Source organism: Lithobates pipiens, unplaced genomic scaffold (assembly GCF_037356315.1).
Source record: "Lithobates pipiens isolate NorthernLeopardFrog02 unplaced genomic scaffold, aLitPip1_a1.2 Scaffold_1, whole genome shotgun sequence".
Lineage (NCBI taxonomy): Eukaryota > Metazoa > Chordata > Amphibia > Anura > Ranidae > Lithobates > Lithobates pipiens.
In genome coordinates, this window is record NW_027507685.1 from 89,551,579 (window position 1) to 89,573,549 (window position 21,971).

At 51.4% G+C, this 21,971-nt stretch overlaps 1 protein-coding gene across 2 annotated transcripts in view; it reads right to left on the reverse strand.

The window, feature by feature from the left end:
• Positions 1–21,353, reverse strand: part of LOC143945630 (uncharacterized) — a 52,829-nt gene extending 31,476 nt beyond the window's left edge. Inside the window, exon 1 of one of the 2 annotated variants that reach the window (XM_077465154.1) lies at positions 21,190–21,353. The gene's annotated coding sequence lies outside the window, so the exon portion shown is untranslated. The remainder of the gene's footprint in view (positions 1–21,189) is intronic. The other variant, XM_077465155.1, reaches the window with a different exon arrangement.
• Positions 21,354–21,971: the final 618 nt, after the last annotated feature.

A 21,971-nucleotide genomic window follows, 5' to 3' on the forward strand; every position in this document is an offset into this window, starting at 1 on the left:
GTCTCTACCCGGTTTCCCAAGTGTGTAGTGTCCTCTTTGAGCTGAGCAATATCTTTTTTAAAGGCTTTTTCCCCCTGGATGTGAACCTTTCTGGGTCCTCTCTAGTGGGGAGTGACCAGATATGCCTTTTAATGTCCCCATCTTCCATAAAGTCTGCTACATCAGATCCCCCTACTCTGGAAGTTATAGATCCCGGAGATGGCGGGGGTGCAGAATCACTCACCAGTTCTGGGAACAGTTGTGGAGATGCAGGCTGCGGTGAGGCTGCTGGCTGTGCAGGCTGTGTCTGTGGTGCAGCATGTGTCTTGGCATTCTTCCCGGCCAGCGCCATCTTGGATTTTTCAGGTGCCTTGCCACGGGTCCCGTAAAGGTACGAATCCAGTTGCCCCTGTTTAGATTTATGAGCCCTCGGGTCCTAGTTTGTGTTTCGCCAATGTTGGGACATGTCCTGAGCAGTTTTCAGGCTCAGGGTCTCCGGTGAGCTTATGATATATGCTGCGGTGGGAGAGGAGCAGGGAACTGACATGTCCTGAATGAATGAATGAATGAAATACTTGTATAGCGCACAATGCAAACTGAATCGCCTCTAGGCGCTGTGGCGAGCTTTGATCATCTGCTAAAAGAGGAAGGTCTTGAGTTTTTTCCTAAAAGCCAGGTGATTTTCTTCCAGGCGGATGTTGATTGGTAGAGCATTCCATAGCCGATGCCCTTGGACAGCGAATCTCCGATACCCCTTGGATTCATACCGGGCTTTGGGCACGAGGAGGAGGTTTTTGTTGGCTGATCGAAGACTGCGGTTTGGTGTGTAATGATTTATTTTCTCCATTAGGTATTGCGGAGCTTCTCTATGCACGCATTTGTGGGTGAGGCAAAGGGTCTTGAACGTGATCCGATTTTTTACGGAGCTGTGTCCTCACAGCTCCTTGTCCAGGCCATGCCCCTGCATCTTTCATTTTTAATTACCACCTATTGGGACCAGAGACGTGATAAGTGTCTTGATTAGGGATGGCCGAACGGTTCGCCCGGCGGTCGTTTCGCGGCAGGTTTCGGCTTTTCGTGGTCCGCCCGATCGGCGGACTATTGCTGCTGTTCGCCCGGCGGACTTCCGTGTTTACTGTGTAAAAGAACTTTGACCTATGATGACACATCCATCATGTGGTACAGGACAGCCAATTGAGACATTACAGCACATGGACACTTGGACATTCCCCCTAACTTATAAATAGACCCGATCCGGTGGCCATTTTACATTCTTTCTACTGTCACTATAGGGAGAGGTTGCTGTGTGGAGCAGGGAGAGACTGCAGTGACCCAAATCGCTAGCTATTAGGTCCACAAAAGTTCTTTTAAGGACTGGTATGGTATAGGTGTTAGGTGTAGTTCAGGATATAGGTTTGAGGCACTGCTATTCAAGTCATTGTTGCAGCAGCCTGTCTTTTGTCAGTGTAGAGAGAGGGACAGGACGCTGTGTGCAGCAGGGACAGTCAGTTTAATCATTAGCTGTTACTATTAGGTCCACAAAAGTCCTTTTCAGGACTGGTATGGTAAAGTAGTACCGGATATAGTTTTGAGTGCTATTCAAGTTATTGTTGCAGCAGCCTGTGTTTTGTCAGTTTAAATAGGGACAGGCAGGAAGCTGTGTGTGGCAGTGAGGGATAGTCAGTTTAATCAGTAGCTGTTACTATTAGGTCCACAAAGGTTCTTTTCAGAACTGGTAGGGCAATAGGCTTGTACACGTATAATATTCTTTCTTCCAAATATAGAAAGAATATTATACTTGACTGCTGCCCTTCTGTTGCAGTAGTCCTTTATCAGTATAGGGACTGAGGTACAGTCTGCTAATCACAACCTACTAGTTCCACAAAGGTCCTTATAAGGACTGGTAAGGTATAGCGTACTACAGTACATAGGGTTGAGTGAGGTACAGTCTGCTATTCCTTAAGGACTGGTATAGGTCCACAATATATAGGTTTGAGGTGCACTACTGCTGACTGCTGCCCTATTCTGCAGCAGTCCTTTATCAGTATAGGGACTGAGGTACAGTCTGCTAATCACAACCTACTAGTTCCACAAAGGTCCTTATAAGGACTGGTAAGGTATAGTGTACTACAGTACATAGGGTTGAGTGAGGTACAGTCTGCTATTCCTTAAGGACTGGTATAGGTCCACAATATATAGGGTTGAGGTGCACTACTGCTGACTGCTGCCCTATTCTGCAGCAGTCCTTTATCAGTATAGGGACTGAGAGTTTTGTCACAGGGTCATTTAAAAAATGACAGGCAGAGGAAGAGGCAGGCCCTTCCGCAGGGGTGGTAGGGGTAGGGCAGGAGAAACAGGCTTGAGCCAAAGTGGGAAGTTGCAGAAGGTGCGTTCAATTACTTTAAAGGACGCACCAGACTTGGTTGAGTGGCTCACTCAGCTTTACTCTTCTGCACCCTCCTCATCCTCTCGATCTGCACCCTCTTCTTCACTCTCTGCTATGTGCACCCCCAAAGACACTACCACCAACAACACCACCACCACCACATACCTTCCGCTTGAGTCACAGGAATTATTTTCCGATCCATATCAAGACATTTCTGATGCGCAGCCACTCTTGGCATTGGATCAGGAAGAGGAGGTAGCAAGAACCGCCACTCAGCAGTCTGACGACAGTACCCAGATCAGCCCAAGGAGGAGGTTGGTCCCCGGTGTTGCTGCCTACTCCGAGATCTCTACTTATAGCGGTGGGGAAGGTGACGTCAATGATGACGTGTCTAGTGATGTCACGTGGGTGCCCACAAGAGAGGAAGAGGAGGGGAGTTCATAGGGAGATATGGACCAGCAGATAGGGAGGAGAAGCAGGAACAACTTACATTGCACAGGAGGGACAAAGGAGACTGCTAATGTATCAGGAGCGAGTCATCGACCATGTACGGTCACATCTGGCGCTCCTAGGACGCCGGCACATGGCTCCACAGTGTGGGCTTTTTTTAACGTGTCCGATGCTGACAATAGTGTTGCCATCTGCAATCTTTGCAGTCAACGCATTAGTCGCGGTAAGCCCAACACTCACCTAGGGACGACCGCCTTAAGAAGGCACATGCGCAGCCATCACCGTACCCCAGTGGGAGCAACGGAACATACAAAGCCACACTCCAGGCTCTCACCGTCCAGCCTTGTCTTCTACTTCTCCTTCTCCTCACAATTGTCCTCCACTCCACCTTCCATCACGCCAAGCTCATGTTTTTCTGCAAAAAGGCAGGCTTCCGTGGGCCTAATGTTCGAGCGTAAAAAAATGAAGACGCCGGATAACCCTCTTGCCCAACGGTTGACGGCTGGCTTGTCAGAACTGATAGCCCGCCAACTACTGCCATATAAACTGGTGAACTTGGAGGCCTTTCGAAAATGTGTGGCCATTGGAACACCACAATGGAAGGTCCCAGGAAGGAAGTATTTCTCAGAGAAGGGCATCCCAGAGCTATATGGCCATGTTTAGCGGCAAGTGAATGTATCTCTGGCACACAGTGTCGGTGCCAAGATACATCTGACCACAGACACGTGGTCTGGCAAACACGGGCAGGGTAGGTATATCACTTTTACTGCCCACTGGGTGAACCTTCTGACAGCCGTCAAGCATGTAACCCGTGGCACCCGTGTAGATTTGGTTTTACCGCCACGGATTGCATGCAGGCCTGGCTCTTCTTCTCCTCCTCCTCCTACTCCATCCTCCTCCCTCTCCTCCTCAGCTGACTCCTCCTTTTCCGCTGCTAGCGTCTCTTCCGCTGCGCCGCCCAAGCTCCCCAGAACCTATTCGATATGCCAGGTGAGACGTTGCCATGCTGTGCTGCGTCTCTTGTGCCTGGAAGCCAAGAGCCACACTGGCCCGGCACTCCTTTCAGCTTTGCGTTCACAGGCAGATCAGTGGCTAACACCGCTCAATTTGACAGTTGGTAAAGTGGTGTGTGACAACGGTGCCAATCTGCTTAGCGCATTGAGACAGGGCAAAATTACGCATGTGCCATGCATGGCACACGTCTTAAACTTGGTCGTGCAGCGATTCGTTGTCAAATAACCTGGGGTCCAGGACATCTTGCGGCAGGCAAGGAAAATCTCGGCCCATTTCAGAAGATCTTACACGGCCATGGCTCGCCTTGCTGACATTCAGCGGCGACACAATCTGCCGGTCAGACGTCTTATTTGCGATTGCCCGACGCGATGGAACTCAACCTTCTATATGCTTGATAGGTTGCTCCAGCAGAAACGTGCAGTTAACGTCTACCTGTATGAACTCTGTGGCAGAACAGGTTCTGGGGAGCTGGGGTTTTTTTTCACCACGCCAGTGGCTGCTCATGCGCGACGCATGCAGACTTCTGCGGCCATTTGAGGAGATCACCAAACTGGTCAGTCGCAGCCATGGCGCCATCAGTGACATGGTACCTTATGCCTTCTTTATGGAGCATGCATTGCGTCGTGTCATTGATCAAGCTGTGGAGGAGCAGGAGCGGGAAGATGAGGAAGTCGCAATGCTGGATGAATTCCCAGGGGGGCTACTCTATCTGAGACAAGTCAACAACAGGAGTCTGAAGAGGAGTCAGAGGAGGATGGTGCCAGGGCGGATGAGGAGGAGCAAGAAGAGCATGCTTTAAACCTTTCTGGGATCCCTGTTGTGCGTGGATGGGAAGAGGAGAATGAAGAGGACGACATTATCCTGGATGATGAGCAGGAGCCAGGCCACCACACCGCTTCCAGTTTAGTGCAAATGGGGGCCTTCATGCTCCAGTGTTTTAATAGGGACCCCCGTATAAAAAGCATAAGGGTCAAGGACCAGTACTGGGTGGCAACGTACTTAGACCCCCGGTACAAACACAAAATGGCGGAAATGTTACCGCCGTCACAGAGGGCTGTCAGAATGGAACACTTCCAGGCCTTGCTTCGAGAAATGCTGCATTCTGCTTTTGCGTGCGCTGGCAGAGGAGCAATTCCCACTCCCAGAGAAGGAGTTGCGGGTACCAATCCAACAGCGCCTGCAAGAAGTGGGCGGTTTGAAGATGTGTTGGTGACTTCTGATATGAGGTCATTCTTTCAGCTGACCCATCGACAGGTGTCATCCGGATCCAGCATCAGGGAACGCCTAGACCGTCAGGTGTCCGACTACATCGGGTTAACGGCCGATGTGGACGCTCTGAGGAGTGATGAACCCCTGGACTACTGGGTGGGCAGGCTTGACCTCTGGCCAGGGCTTGCCCAATTTGCAATCAAACTGTTGGCTTGCCCCTCGTCCAGTGTCCTGTCTGAAAGGACGTTCAGCGCAGCAGGGGGGATCGTGACCGATAAGCGTACTCGCCTAGCTCACGACAGTGTTAACTACCTCACATTTCTAAAAATTAATGAGGCATGGATCTCGGAAGAATTCAACACATGTGACCAGTAGACCATGTATATGTCTATAAACTATTTTTTTAATCGAGCACACAGACCTTCTTTCTTCATTTGGCTCACTTCCTTGTCCAAAAAAAGCACACCGTACTATATGCCCGTACCCTCCTGTTTGAAGAGGTTGAGCGGTGTCATATTTCTACTGGGGCTGCTTATTATGAGGGGCTCCCACCATCCCTGTGCTGTGCTGACTTCCTCCTGGGGCTGCTTATTATGAGGGGCTCACACCATCCCTGTGCTGTGCTGACTTCCTCCTGGGGCTGCTTATTATGAGGGGCTCCCACCATCCATGTGCTGTGCTGACTTCCTACTGGGGCTGTACCTCTGCTGTGCATATTATGAGGGGCTCCCACCAACCCTGTGCTATGCTCATTATGAGGGGCTCCCACCATCCCTGTGCTGTGCTGACCTCCTCCTGGGGCTGTACCTCTGCTGTGCATATTATGAGGGGCTCCCACCATCCCTGTGCTATGCTCATTATGAGGGGCTCCCACCATCCCTGTGCTGTGCTGTGCTGACTTCCTCCTGGGGCTGCTTATTATGAGGGGCTCCCACCATCCCTGTGCTATGCTGACATCCTCCTGGGGCTGCTTATTATGAGGGGCTGCCACCATCCCTGTGCTGTGCTGACTTCCTCCTGGGGCTGTACCTCTGCTGTGCATATTATGAGGGGCTCCCACCATCCCTGTGCTATGCTCATTATGAGGGGCTCCCACCATCCCTGTGCTATGCTCATTATGAGGGGCTCCCACCATCCCTGTGCTGACTTCCTCCTGGGGCTGCTTATTATGAGGGGCTTCCATCATCCCTGTGCTATGCTGACTAGTGATGGCCGAACGGTTCGCCCGGCGGTCGTTTCGCGGCGAATTTCCGACATTCGCGGTCCGCACGTTCGAACGCCTTTTTCCGTCGTTCGCCGCGGCGGACTTACGTGTTTAATGTATACAAGAACTTTAACCTTTGGTGACACGTTTATCATGTGATACAGGACAGCCAATTGAGACATGACAGCACATGGACACTTGTACATTCCCCCTAACCTATAAATACACCCGATCCGGTGGCCATTTTACATTCTTTCTTCTGTTAAGATAGGGACAGGTTCCTGTGTGGAGTAGGGAGAGATAAACCACTAGCTATTTGGTACACAAAAGTTCTTTTCAGGACTGGTATAGGTGTTAGGTGTTGATAGGTTTGCTGTGCTGCTGATTCTTGCAGCAGCCTGAGTGTCTTTTGTTAGTTTAGAGAAAGGGAAAGGACGGTGTATGCTACAGGGACAGCCAGATTAGTCTTTCATCATCATCATCATCATCATCATCATTAGCTGTTACTATCAAGGTCCACAAAAGAGCTGTTCCAGTAACCACTAATCGTTCTCTTTTTTTGCCAATTTGTATAGGGACAGGAAGGAAGCAGTGTTGTCAGGCAGTGAGGGTAATTTTAAAGACTTGCTGTTATTATTAGTTCCACAAAGGTTCTTTTCAGGACTGGTATCAGTGGTACAGTAATAGGCTTGTACATGTATAATATTCTTTCTTCCAAATATAGAAAGGATATTATACTTGACTGCTGCCCTTCTGCTGCAGTCTGCTAAACATTCACAACTCACTTGTTCCACAAAAGTTCTTATAAGGACTGGTAACTTGGTATAGGGTGCTACGGTACATAGGCTTGAGTGCGGTACAGTCTGCTGTTCTGTAAGGACCGCTATCGGTCCACAATAGATAGGGTTGACGTGCACCACTGCTGACCGCTGCCCTATACTGCAGCAGTCCTTCAGCGGTATAGGGACTGACGTACAGTCTGCTAATCACTAACACACAACCTGCTTGTTCCACAAAAGTTCTTATAAGGACTGGTAACTTGGTATAGGGTGCTACGGTACATAGGCTTGAGTGCGGTACAGTCTGCTGTTCTGTAAGGACCGCTATCGGTCCACAATAGATAGGGTTGACGTGCACCACTGCTGACCGCTGCCCTATACTGCAGCAGTCCTTCAGCGGTATAGGGACTGACGTACAGTCTGCTAAACACTAATACACAACCTGCTTGGTCCACAAAAGTTCTTATAAGGACTGGTAACTTGGTATAGGGTGCTACGGTACATAGGCTTGAGTGCGGTACAGTCTGCTGTTCTGTAAGGACCGCTATCGGTCCACAATAGATAGGGTTGACGTGCACCACTGCTGACCGCTGCCCTATACTGCAGCAGTCCTTCAGCGGTATAGGGACTGACGTACAGTCTGCTAAACACTAATACACAACCTGCTTGGTCCACAAAAGTTCTTATAAGGACTGGTAACTTGGTATAGGGTGCTACGGTACATAGGCTTGAGTGCGGTACAGTCTGCTGTTCTGTAAGGACCGCTATCGGTCCACAATAGATAGGGTTGACGTGCACCACTGCTGACCGCTCACCTATACTGCAGCAGTCCTTCAGCGGTATAGGGACTGACGTACAGTCTGCTAATCACTAACACACAACCTGCTTGTTCCACAAAAGTTCTTATAAGGACTGGTAACTTGGTATAGGGTGCTACGGTACATAGGCTTGAGTGCGGTACAGTCTGCTGTTCTGTAAGGACCGCTATCGGTCCACAATAGATAGGGTTGACGTGCACCACTGCTGACCGCTGCCCTATACTGCAGCAGTCCTTCAGCGGTATAGGGACTGACGTACAGTCTGCTAAACACTAACACACAACCTGCTTGGTCCACAAAAGTTCTTATAAGGACTGGTAACTTGGTATAGGGTGCTACGGTACATAGGCTTGAGTGCGGTACAGTCTGCTGTTCTGTAAGGACCGCTATCGGTCCACAATAGATAGGGTTGACGTGCACCACTGCTGACCGCTGCCCTATACTGCAGCAGTCCTTCAGCGGTATAGGGACTGACGTACAGTCTGCTAAACACTAATACACAACCTGCTTGGTCCACAAAAGTTCTTATAAGGACTGGTAACTTGGTATAGGGTGCTACGGTACATAGGCTTGAGTGCGGTACAGTCTGCTGTTCTGTAAGGACCGCTATCGGTCCACAATAGATAGGGTTGACGTGCACCACTGCTGACCGCTCACCTATACTGCAGCAGTCCTTCAGCGGTATAGGGACTGACGTACAGTCTGCTAATCACTAACACACAACCTGCTTGTTCCACAAAAGTTCTTATAAGGACTGGTAACTTGGTATAGGGTGCTACGGTACATAGGCTTGAGTGCGGTACAGTCTGCTGTTCTGTAAGGACCGCTATCGGTCCACAATAGATAGGGTTGACGTGCACCACTGCTGACCGCTGCCCTATACTGCAGCAGTCCTTCAGCGGTATAGGGACTGACGTACAGTCTGCTAAACACTAATACACAACCTGCTTGGTCCACAAAAGTTCTTATAAGGACTGGTAACTTGGTATAGGGTGCTACGGTACATAGGCTTGAGTGCGGTACAGTCTGCTGTTCTGTAAGGACCGCTATCGGTCCACAATAGATAGGGTTGACGTGCACCACTGCTGACCGCTCACCTATACTGCAGCAGTCCTTCAGCGGTATAGGGACTGACGTACAGTCTGCTAATCACTAACACACAACCTGCTTGTTCCACAAAAGTTCTTATAAGGACTGGTAACTTGGTATAGGGTGCTACGGTACATAGGCTTGAGTGCGGTACAGTCTGCTGTTCTGTAAGGACCGCTATCGGTCCACAATAGATAGGGTTGACGTGCACCACTGCTGACCGCTGCCCTATACTGCAGCAGTCCTTCAGCGGTATAGGGACTGACGTACAGTCTGCTAAACACTAATACACAACCTGCTTGGTCCACAAAAGTTCTTATAAGGACTGGTAACTTGGTATAGGGTGCTACGGTACATAGGCTTGAGTGCGGTACAGTCTGCTGTTCTGTAAGGACCGCTATCGGTCCACAATAGATAGGGTTGACGTGCACCACTGCTGACCGCTCACCTATACTGCAGCAGTCCTTCAGCGGTATAGGGACTGACGTACAGTCTGCTAATCACTAACACACAACCTGCTTGTTCCACAAAAGTTCTTATAAGGACTGGTAACTTGGTATAGGGTGCTACGGTACATAGGCTTGAGTGCGGTACAGTCTGCTGTTCTGTAAGGACCGCTATCGGTCCACAATAGATAGGGTTGACGTGCACCACTGCTGACCGCTGCCCTATACTGCAGCAGTCCTTCAGCGGTATAGGGACTGACGTACAGTCTGCTAAACACTAATACACAACCTGCTTGGTCCACAAAAGTTCTTATAAGGACTGGTAACTTGGTATAGGGTGCTACGGTACATAGGCTTGAGTGCGGTACAGTCTGCTGTTCTGTAAGGACCGCTATCGGTCCACAATAGATAGGGTTGACGTGCACCACTGCTGACCGCTGCCCTATACTGCAGCAGTCCTTCAGCGGTATAGGGACTGACGTACAGTCTGCTAAACACTAATACACAACCTGCTTGGTCCACAAAAGTTCTTATAAGGACTGGTAACTTGGTATAGGGTGCTACGGTACATAGGCTTGAGTGCGGTACAGTCTGCTGTTCTGTAAGGACCGCTATCGGTCCACAATAGATAGGGTTGACGTGCACCACTGCTGACCGCTCACCTATACTGCAGCAGTCCTTCAGCGGTATAGGGACTGACGTACAGTCTGCTAATCACTAACACACAACCTGCTTGTTCCACAAAAGTTCTTATAAGGACTGGTAACTTGGTATAGGGTGCTACGGTACATAGGCTTGAGTGCGGTACAGTCTGCTGTTCTGTAAGGACCGCTATCGGTCCACAATAGATAGGGTTGACGTGCACCACTGCTGACCGCTGCCCTATACTGCAGCAGTCCTTCAGCGGTATAGGGACTGACGTACAGTCTGCTAAACACTAATACACAACCTGCTTGGTCCACAAAAGTTCTTATAAGGACTGGTAACTTGGTATAGGGTGCTACGGTACATAGGCTTGAGTGCGGTACAGTCTGCTGTTCTGTAAGGACCGCTATCGGTCCACAATAGATAGGGTTGACGTGCACCACTGCTGACCGCTGCCCTATACTGCAGCAGTCCTTCAGCGGTATAGGGACTGACGTACAGTCTGCTAAACACTAATACACAACCTGCTTGGTCCACAAAAGTTCTTATAAGGACTGGTAACTTGGTATAGGGTGCTACGGTACATAGGCTTGAGTGCGGTACAGTCTGCTGTTCTGTAAGGACCGCTATCGGTCCACAATAGATAGGGTTGACGTGCACCACTGCTGACCGCTCACCTATACTGCAGCAGTCCTTCAGCGGTATAGGGACTGACGTACAGTCTGCTAATCACTAACACACAACCTGCTTGTTCCACAAAAGTTCTTATAAGGACTGGTAACTTGGTATAGGGTGCTACGGTACATAGGCTTGAGTGCGGTACAGTCTGCTGTTCTGTAAGGACCGCTATCGGTCCACAATAGATAGGGTTGACGTGCACCACTGCTGACCGCTGCCCTATACTGCAGCAGTCCTTCAGCGGTATAGGGACTGACGTACAGTCTGCTAAACACTAATACACAACCTGCTTGGTCCACAAAAGTTCTTATAAGGACTGGTAACTTGGTATAGGGTGCTACGGTACATAGGCTTGAGTGCGGTACAGTCTGCTGTTCTGTAAGGACCGCTATCGGTCCACAATAGATAGGGTTGACGTGCACCACTGCTGACCGCTGCCCTATACTGCAGCAGTCCTTCAGCGGTATAGGGACTGACGTACAGTCTGCTAAACACTAATACACAACCTGCTTGGTCCACAAAAGTTCTTATAAGGACTGGTAACTTGGTATAGGGTGCTACGGTACATAGGCTTGAGTGCGGTACAGTCTGCTGTTCTGTAAGGACCGCTATAGGTCCACAATAGATAGGGTTGACGTGCACCACTGCTGACCGCTCACCTATACTGCAGCAGTCCTTCAGCGGTATAGGGACTAAGAGTTTTGTCACAGGGTCATTTAAAAAATGACATGCAGAGGAAGAGGCAGGCCCTTCCGCAGGGGTGGTAGGGGTAGGGCAGGAGCAACAGGCTTGAGCCAAAGTGGGAAGTTGCAGAAGGTGCGTTCAATTACTTTAAAGGATGCACCAGACTTGGTTGAGTGGCTCGCTCAGCCTTACTCTTCTGCACCCTCCTCATCCTCTCGATCTGCACCCTCTTCTTCACTCTCTGCTATGTGCACCCCCAAAGACACTACCACCAACAACACGACCACCACCACCACCACCACATACCTTCCGCTTGAGTCACTGGAATTATTTTCCGATCCATATCAAGAGGACATTTCTGATGCGCAGCCACTCTTGGTATTGGATCAGGAAGAGGAGGTAGCAACAAGCGCTACTCAGCAGTCTGACGCCAGTACCCAGATCAGCCCAAGGAGGAGGTTGGTCCCCGGTGTTGCTGCCTACTCTACTTATAGCGGTGGGGAAGGTGACGTTGATGATGACGTGTCTAGTGATGTCACGTGGGTGCCCACAAGAGAGGAAGAGGAGGGGAGTTCAGAGGGAGATATGGACCAGCAGATAGGGAGGAGAAGCAGCAATGACTTACATTGCACAGCAGGGACAAAGCAGACTGCAAATGTATCAGGAGCGAGTCATCGACCATGTACGGTCACATCTGGCGCTCCCAGGACACCGGCACATGGCTCCGCAGTGTGGGCTTTTTTTAACGTGTCCGCTGCTGACAATAGCGTTGCCATCTGCAATCTTTGCAGTCAACGCGTTAGTCGCGGTAAGCCCAATACTCACCTAGGGACGACCGCCTTAAGAAGGCACATGAGCAGCCATCACCGAGCCCAGTGGGAGCAACGGAACACACAAAGCCACACTGCAGGCTCTCACCGTCCAGCCTCGTCTTCTACTTCTCCTTCTCCTCTCTCCTCACAATTGTCCTCCACTCCACCTTCCATCACGCCAAGCTCACATTTTTCTGCAAAAAGGCAGGCTTCCGTGGGCCTAATGTTTGAGCGTAAAAAAATGATGACGCCGGATAACCCTCTTGCCCAACGGTTGGCGGCTGGCTTGTCAGAACTCATAGCCCGCCAACTACTGCCATATAAACTGGTGGACTCGGAGGCCTTTCGCAAATTTGTGGCCATTGGAACACCACAATGGAAGGTCCCAGGAAGGAAGTATTTCTCAGAGAAGGGCATCCCAGAGCTATATGGCCATGTTCAGCGGCAAGTGAATGTATCTCTGGCACACAGTGTCGGTGCCAAGATACATCTGACCACAGACACGTGGTCTAGCAAACACGGGCAGGGAAGGTATATCAGTTTTACTGCCCACTGGGTGAACCTTCTGACGGCCGTCAAGCATGTAACCCGTGGCACCCGTGTAGATTTGGTTTTACCGCCACGGATTGCATGCAGGCCTGACTCTTCTTCTCCTCCTCCTACTCCATCCTCCTCCCTCTCCTCCTCAGCTGCCTCCTCCTTTTCCGCTGCTAGCGTCTCTTCCACTGCACCGCCCAAGCTCCCCAGAACCTATTCCACATGCCAGGTGAGACGTTGCCATGCCGTGCTGCGTCTGTTGTGCCTGGAAGCAAAGAGCCACACTGGCCCGGCACTCCTTTCAGCTTTGCGTTCACAGGCAGATGAGTGGCTAACACCGCTCAATTTGACAGTTGGTAAAGTGGTGTGTGACAACGGTGCCAATCTGCTTAGCGCATTGAAACAGGGCAAAATCACGCACGTGCCGTGCATGGCACACGTCTTAAACTTGGTCGTGCAGCGATTCCTTGTCAAATACCCTGGGGTCCAGGACATCTTGCGGCAGGCAAGGAAAATCTCGGCCCATTTCAGAAGATCTTACACGGCCATGGCTCGCCTTGCTGACATTCAGCGGCGACACCATCTGCCGGTCAGACGTCTTATTTGCGATTGCCCGACGCGATGGAACTCAACCTTCTATATGCTTGATAGGCTGCTCCAGCAGAAACGTGCAGTTAACGTCTACCTGTATGAACTCTGCGAAAGAAACGGTTCTGGGGAGCTGGGTTTTTTTTCACCGCGCCAGTGGCTGCTCATGCGCGACACATGCAGACTTCTGCGGCCATTTGAGGAGATCACCAAACTGGTCAGTCGCAGCCATGGCGCCATCAGTGACATGGTACCTTATGCCTTCTTTCTGGAGCGTGCATTGCGTCGTGTCATTGATCAGGCTGTGGAGGAGCAGGAGCGGGAAGATGAGGAAGTCGCAATGCTGGATGAATTCCCAGGGGGGGCTACTCTATCTGAGACAAGTCAACAACAGGAGTCTGATGAGGAGTCAGAGGAGGATGGTGCCGGGGCGGATGAGCAGGAGCAAGAAGAGCATGCTTTAAACCTTTCTGGGATCCCTGTTGTGCGAGGATGGGGAGAGGAGAATGAAGAGGACGACATTATCCTGGATGATGAGCAGGAGCCAGGCCACCACACCGCTTCCACTTTAGTGCAAATGGGGGCCTTCATGCTCCAGTGTTTTAATAGGGACCCCCGTATAAAAAGCATGAGGGTCAAGGACCAGTACTGGGTGGCAACGTACTTAGACCCCCGGTACAAACACAAAATGGCGGAAATGTTACCGCCGTCGCAGAGGGCTGTCAGAATGCAGCACTTCCAGGCCTTGCTTCGAGAAATGCTGCATTCTGCTTTTGCGTGCGCTGGCAGAGGAGCAATTCCCACTCCCAGAGAAGGATTTGCGGGTACCAATCCAACAGCGCCTGCAAGAAGAGGCCGGTTTGAAGATGTGTTGGTGACTTCGGATATGAGGTCATTCTTTCAGCCGACCCATCGACAGGTGTCATCCGGATCCAGCATCAGGGAACGCCTAGACCGTCAGGTGTCCGACTACATTGGGTTAACGGCCGATGTGGACGCTCTGAGGAGTGATGAACCCCTAGACTACTGGGTGGGCAGGCTTGACCTCTGGCCAGAGCTTGCCCAATTTGCAATCGAACTGTTGGCTTGCCCCTCATCCAGTGTCCTGTCCGAAAGGACGTTCAGCGCAGCAGGGGGGATTGTGACCGATAAGCGTACTCGCCTAGCTCACCACAGTGTTAACTACCTCACATTTCTAAAAATGAATGAGGCATGGATCTCGGAGGAATTCAACACATGTGATCAGTAGACCATGTATATGTCTATAAACAATTTTTGGAATCAAGCACACAGACCTTCTTAATTCATTTGGCTCACTTCCCTGACCCAAAAAAGCACACCGTACTATATGCCCCTACCCTCCTCTTTGAAGAGGTTGAGCGGTGTCATATTTCTACTGGGGCTGCTTATTATGAGGGGTTCCCACCATCCCTGTGCTGTGCTGACTTCCTCCTGGGTGTTCTTATTATGAGGGGCTCCCACCATCCCTGTGCTGTGCTGACTTCCTCCTGGGGGTTCTTATTATGAGGGGATCACACCATCCCTGTGCTGTGCTGACTTCCTCCTGGGGCTGCTTACGGTGCTGCTGTCAGCGCTGTATGTCACGGAGCTGCTGTCAGCGCTGTATGTCACGGAGCTGCTGTCAGCGCTGTATGTCACGGAGCTGCTGTCAGCGCTGTATGTCACGGAGCTGCTGTCAGCGCTGTATGTCACGGAGCTGCTGTCAGCGCTGTATGTCACGGAGCTGCTGTCAGCGCTGTATGTCACGGAGCTGCTGTCAGCGCTGTATGTCACGGAGCTGCTGTCAGCGCTGTATGTCACGGAGCTGCTGTCAGCGCTGTATGTCACGGAGCTGCTGTCAGCGCTGTATGTCACGGTGCTGCTGTCAGCGCTGTATGTCACGGAGCTGCTGTCAGCGCTGTATGTCACGGAGCTGCTGTCAGTGCTGTATGTCACGGAGCTGCTGTCAGCGCTGTATGTCACGGAGCTGCTGTCAGCGCTGTATGTCACGGAGCTGCTGTCAGCGCTGTATGTCACGGTGCTGCTGTCAGCGCTGTATGTCACGGAGCTGCTGTCAGCGCTGTATGTCACGGAGCTGCTGTCAGCGCTGTATGTCACGGAGCTGCTGTCAGCGCTGTATGTCACGGAGCTGCTGTCAGCGCTGTATGTCACGGAGCTGCTGTCAGCGCTGTATGTCACGGTGCTGATGTCAGTGCTCTGTATTACGGTGCTGCTGTCAGTGCTCTGTATCTCCTGCACCCTCTTGTTTGCCTACCCTGGTCCCTGACCTTCCCTCTCCTCCATTGCCTTCATTAGCTCCATAGTCCTGAATTGTCAGAACAATTTCCCAAATAAAAAAAAAATGCTTGTAGTTATCGATCCCAAATTCACCTCATACATGTATTATGCTATTGTCCAGGTGGTGGGACTACGTGCTACCCCCTAATAATTACCCCGTGGCCGCAAATTCGACCTAAAGGTTTGCGAAATTCGCCTCCCATTGAAGTCAATGGAGCCCGCGGCGAACGGTCGTTTTCGCGAACGTTTGTGTCCGTTCGCGTTTCGCGTTCGCGAAACGTCCCGTCGGAAGTTCGTCCATCACTAATGCTGACATCCTCCTGGGGCTGCTTATTATGATGGGGCTCCCACCATTCCTGTGCTATGCTCATTATGAGGGGCTCCCACCATCCCTGTGCTATGCTCATTATGAGGGGCTCCCACCATCCCTGTGCTGTCCTGACTTCCTCCTGGGGCTGCTTATTATGAGGGGCTCCTACCATCCCTGTGCTATGCTGACATCCTCCTGGGGCTGCTTATTATGAGCGGCTCCCACCATCCCTATGCTGTGCTGACTTCCTCCTGGGGCTGTACCTCTGCTGTGCATATTATGAGGGGCTCCCACCATCCCTGTGCTATGCTCATTATGAGGGGCTCCCACCATCCCTGTGCTATGCTGACTTCCTCCTGGGGCTGCTTAGGGTGCAGGTGTCAGTGCTGTATATCACAGTGCTGGTGTCAGTGCTGTATATCACGGTGCTGGTGTCAGTGCTTTATGTCACGCTGCTGATGTCAGTGCTCTCTACCACGGTGCTGGTGTCAGATCACTCTATCACGGTGCAGGTGTCATTGCTGTATGTCACGCTGCTGATGTCAGTGCTGTATATCACGGTGCTGGTGTCAGTGCTTTATGTCACGCTGCTGATGTCAGTGCTCTCTATCATGGTGCTGGTGTCAGATCACTCTATCATGATGCAGGTGTCATTGCTGTATGTCATGCTGCTGATGTCAGTGCTCTCTATCACGGTGCTGGTGTCAGTGCTGTATATCACGGTGCTGGTGTCAGTGCTTTATGTCACGCTGCTGATGTCAGTGCTTTATGTCACGCTGCTGATGTCAGTGCTCTCTATCACGGTGCTGGTGTCAGATCACTCTATCATGATGCAGGTGTCATTGCTGTATGTCACGCTGCTGATGTCAGTGCTCTCTATCACCGTGCTGGTGTCAGATCACTCTATCACGGTGCAGGTGTCATTGCTGTATGTCACGCTGCTGATGTCAGTGCTGTATATCACGGTGCTGGTGTCAGTGCTTTATGTCACGCTGCTGATGTCAGTGCTCTCTATCATGGTGCTGGTGTCAGATCACTCTATCATGATGCAGGTGTCATTGCTGTATGTCAAGCTGCTGATGTCAGTGCTCTCTATCACGGTGCTGGTGTCAGTGCTGTATATCACGGTGCTGGTGTCAGTGCTTTATGTCACGCTGCTGATGTCAGTGCTTTATGTCACGCTGCTGATGTCAGTGCTCTCTATCACGGTGCTGGTGTCAGATCACTCTATCATGATGCAGGTGTCATTGCTGTATGTCACGCTGCTGATGTCAGTGCTCTCTATCACCGTGCTGGTGTCAGATCACTCTATCACGGTGCAGGTGTCATTGCTGTATGTCACGCTGCTGATGTCAGTGCTCTCTATCACGGTGCTGGTGTCAGATCACTCTATCACGGTGCAGGTGTCATTGCTGTATGTCACGCTGCTGATGTCAGTGCTCTCTATCACGGTGCTGGTGTCAGTGCTGTATATCACGGTGCAGGTGTCATTGCTGTATGTCACGCTGCTGGTGATCATCTCCTGCACCCTCTTCTTTGCCTACCCTGACCTTCCCTCTCCTCCATTGCCTTCATGCGCTCCACAGTCCTGAATTGTCACAATTTCACATATAAAAAAAGAATGCTTGTAGTTGTCGATCCCAGATTCATCTCATACATGTGCTATGTCATTGGCCATGTGGTGGGACTATGTTTGCACAGCTAGTAATTATTTTGTGGCTGCAAATTTGACCTATAGGTTTGCAAAGTTCGCCTCCCATTGAAGTTAATGGGGCCCGCCACGAACGTTACGGTTCACGAACTATCGGCCGTGTTCGCGAAACGTCCCGTCGGAAGTTCATCCATCACTAGTCTTGATGCCGTGCTTGGGAATGTTATGTCGGAATCTCCCTCATTGTTGAGCTTGCAGCTACAATTAAGAACCAACTACTGAGTTTTTTCAGGAGGCACATACATTAAAATGTAATGCAACGTCACCACGCAGATGATTCAATATGCGCCTTGCCGTGTTAGTCACCACCTATGGGGGGCGGTGACGTGATAAATGTCACGAGGAAATGATTGAGAATTATTTCCGAAGCTCAGTAAATTTACAGCCACAAGTTGGAAGAACCAACCACTGAGCTTTTGTAGGAGGAACGTACATTAAAGTGCAATGTAACGTCACCACGCAGATGATTCAAGATGACTCTTGCCATTTTAATTACCACCTATTGGGGACCAGTGACTTTATAAATACAAGTTGTAAGGCTCTATTGGTACCATTATTTCAATGGGCTATACGCACAAAAAACAGTAAAAAATAAGTCACTGACACTTTTGAGAAATCACGCTGAAATGCGTTGTGCTGCAACACCTTGCGTTTTGGCGCGCATTAAAGTGCGTGTGTTACCAGATGCATGGGAGGTTCCATTAAGAATTATCCATTATGAACATCTGCAAAAAGGCAGGGCATTTCTGCGTGTTGTGGGAAAATGCAAATGCGAAACCTGGCCTTAGACTCCATGCACACCATCAGAGTGTGTGTGATGTTTTATGCGATTCCATGCGTTGCACGTAGGGCACCCCATTTAGCTCAATGGGCTGCTTTATGGGCGAGAAGCTTGATGGTTTTGGCCATAGCTGATAGTCCAGCTGCATACAGCCTTAACATAGAATGCTGCTGCATCCAGAAGGGTCAACTTGTGCCCAGACGCAAGCGGTTCTGGCTGTAGCTAATATCCAGTTTGCATGCAGTCTTACCATAGCGCAGTGTGCTGCTGCGTTCATAGCAGAGGTTGTACTGGGGGGGGGGGCTGGTAGTGGTTGTACTGGAGGGGGGCTGGTAGCGGTGGTACTCGAGGAGGTGGTAGCGGTTGTACTGGAGGGGGGTGGTGGCAGTGGTAGTGGAGGGGGTGGTGGTACTCGAGGGGGTGGTAGCGGTTTTACTGGAGGGGGGTGGTGGTACTCGAGGAGGGGTGTTGGCGGTTGTACTGGAGGGTGTACTGGAGGGTGGGTGGTTGTACTAGAAGGGGGTGGTAGCGGTTGTACTGGAGGGGGGGTTGTAGCGGTTGTACTGGAGGGGGTTGGTGGTACTGGAGGGGGGTGGTAGAATTTGTACTCGAGGGGGGGTGGTGGTGGTTGTACTGGAGGGGGGTGGCGGTTGTGGTGGTGGGACTCAAGGGGGGTTGATGATGGTTGTACTGGAGGGGGGGGGTGGCAGTGGGACTCGAGGGGTGGTGGAGGTGGGACTCGAGGGGGGGTGGCGGCGGTTGTACTGGAGGGGGGTGGTAGCAGTTGTACTGGAGGGGGGGGGTGGTGGCAGTGGGACTCAAGGGGGGGTGGTGGCAGTGGAACTCAAGGGGGGTGGTGGCGGTTGTACTGGAGGGGGGGTGGTGGCGGTGGGACTCGAGGGGGGTGATTGATTATTAATTCAGGACTGGACTACGCAAACTCGCTTTACATAGGATTACCACAATATCAACTTGCGCGATTACAACTGATCCAAAACACGGCGGCAAGGCTGATAACAGGAAAAAAACCCTGGGAATACATTTCTCCTTCACTGAGGAGCTTACATTGGCTAACCGTAAAAAATCGGATCACGTTCAAGACCCTTTGCCTCACCCACAAATGCGTGCATAGAGAAGCTCCGCAATACCTAATGGAGAAAATAAATCATTACACACCAAACCGCAGTCTTCGATCAGCCAACAAAAACCTCCTCCTCGTGCCCAAAGCCCGGTATAAATCCAAGGGTGATCGGAGATTCGCTGTCCAAGGGCCTCGGCTATGGAATGCTCTACCAATCAACATCCGCCTGGAAGAAAATCACCTGGCTTTTAGGAAAAAACTCAAGACCTTCCTCTTTTAGCAGATGATCAAAGCTCGCCACAGCGCCTAGAGGCGATTCAGTTCGCATTGTGCGCTATATAAGTATTTCATTCATTCATTCATTCATTCATTGTGGTTGTACTGGAGGGGGGTGGTGGCAGTGGCATTCGAGGGGTGGTGGCGGTGGGACTCGAGGGGGGGTGGCGGCGGTTGTACTGGAGGGGGGTGTAGCGGTTGTACTGGAGGGGGGTAGTGGGACTCTAGGGGGGAATGGTGGCGGTGGGACTCGAGGGGGTAGTGGCGGTGGGACTCTAGGGGGTGGTGGAGGTAGGGCTCGAGGGGGGGTGGCGGCGGTTGTACTGGAGGGGGGTTGTAGCGGTTGTACTGGAGGGGGGGTGGTGGTGGTGGGACTCGAGGGGGGGTGGCGGTGGGACTTGTGGGGGGTTGGTGGCAGTTGTACTCTAGAGGGGGTGGTGGCAGTGGGACTCAGGGGGTGGTGGCGGTTGTACTGAAGGGGGGGTGGTGGAGCTCGAGGGGGTTGGTGACGGTGGGGCTCGAGGGGGGTGGTGACAGTGGGGCTTGAGGGGGGGTGGTGGCGGTGGGACTCGAGGGGGGTGGTGGTGGTTGTACTGAAGGGGGGGTGGTGGCGGTGGGGCTCAAGGGGGATGGTGGCGGTGGGAGTCAAAAGGGGGGTGGTGGCGGTGGGACTCGAGGGGGGTGGTGGCGGTTGTCTAGTTCACATGTGACCAAGGACCACAGTGCCGCTGTGTCCAGAGGCGGCATCCATTGTACAAACCAATGGCCGGTGCAGCCACTGTTTATAAGCAGACCCTCGTTTGGGCAGTTCCTTACAATTAGGGACTCTGACTCGACCCTGGCCTGCAACTTGCTTCTGGGGACAGTGGTTCTGCCCGCAGCCAATTGTCCAATTCAGAGGAGCAGCCATTGTACAAACCACTACAAAACTGCTGTTTGCATGCCGCCCAGTTACATGCGACTTTGCCTCATCCAGGTACAGTGGAAGCTGTCTGTTTGCACCAGTTCACATGCATCCTTGGAAAGTATGTAAAAAAAAAACCCCAAAAAAATTATTTTTGCTTGCACATGATTGGATGGTGGACAAAACCTCATTCACTAAACTAGGGAGATGCAATTAGCGGACTTCCAGCTGTTGCAGAACTACAAGTCCCATCACGCCTCTGCCTCTGGGTTTCATGCTTGTGGCTTGAGTCTTGCTATGCCTCATGGGACTTGTGGTTCTGCAACAGCTGGAGGTCCACTAATTGCATGTCCCCGCATTAAACTCTAGGGGGGAAATTCCCTTGCAAAGTGCAACTTCCCTTGCTAGTAAATAGCCTATTTGCCTTTAATAAATCCCCCCCACGTATCTCTGGAGCCGTGTAGGGGTGCCACACCGCCCCACATTCCCCCCCTACCAGGCCCGGTGTACCTGCGCCAGTCACCTGTCCGTCCCTCCTTCCTCATCCGCCTCTCCACACAGGAACCCCAACCGATGGATGCCGAGAGCTGATCCCGGGCACCTTACTCTGGCTGTTGTTGGCCTCTGGGCTGTTTTTTCTTCGTCTCCTTAGAAACAGCCAGAATGACAGGAAGATCAGGGAAGGCTCCACCCACATCAGGAGGGGGGGGGGGGGCTCAACGTTGAATAGACTCCATTCACAAAGCTGGCACACTGGGATAGAGCGTTTTCTTCTCAGCTCCAGTCCTCAAGTTGCCCCGACAGGTCATGTTTTCAGGATTTCCCTCCGATGAAAACGGCTGTTGTGGTTACTAAAGGCAGCGAAACCGATCAAATCACCTGTGCAGAATAATGGAGAAGCCTGAAAACACGACGTGTGTGGGGGCGCCTTGAGGACTGGAGTTGAGAAAACACCGGGACAGACGACGGTGGCGCTTCACACCTATGCGTTTTTTTGTTTTTGTTTTTTGCAGAAACACACTACAGTCCATCTAACATGGCTTCCTATGGGACACGATCACATCTATGCTTTTTTTTTTCATCCCTAATGGGCACCGATCGGCATCCCTGGTGAGCACTGAGCTCTTTGGAACGGGTCAGAGACTTTTTTTTTTTTAAACCCTGCGTTTCTCTGGTTCAATAGACTTCAAAGGAGAAGCTGCAGAAAGAGAACGCAGTGTTCCCCCCACCCCCCCCCCCCCGCGCGGTTTTGCCGCGGTTGGCATTTCCCGTTTTATTAACCAGTTTCTGTC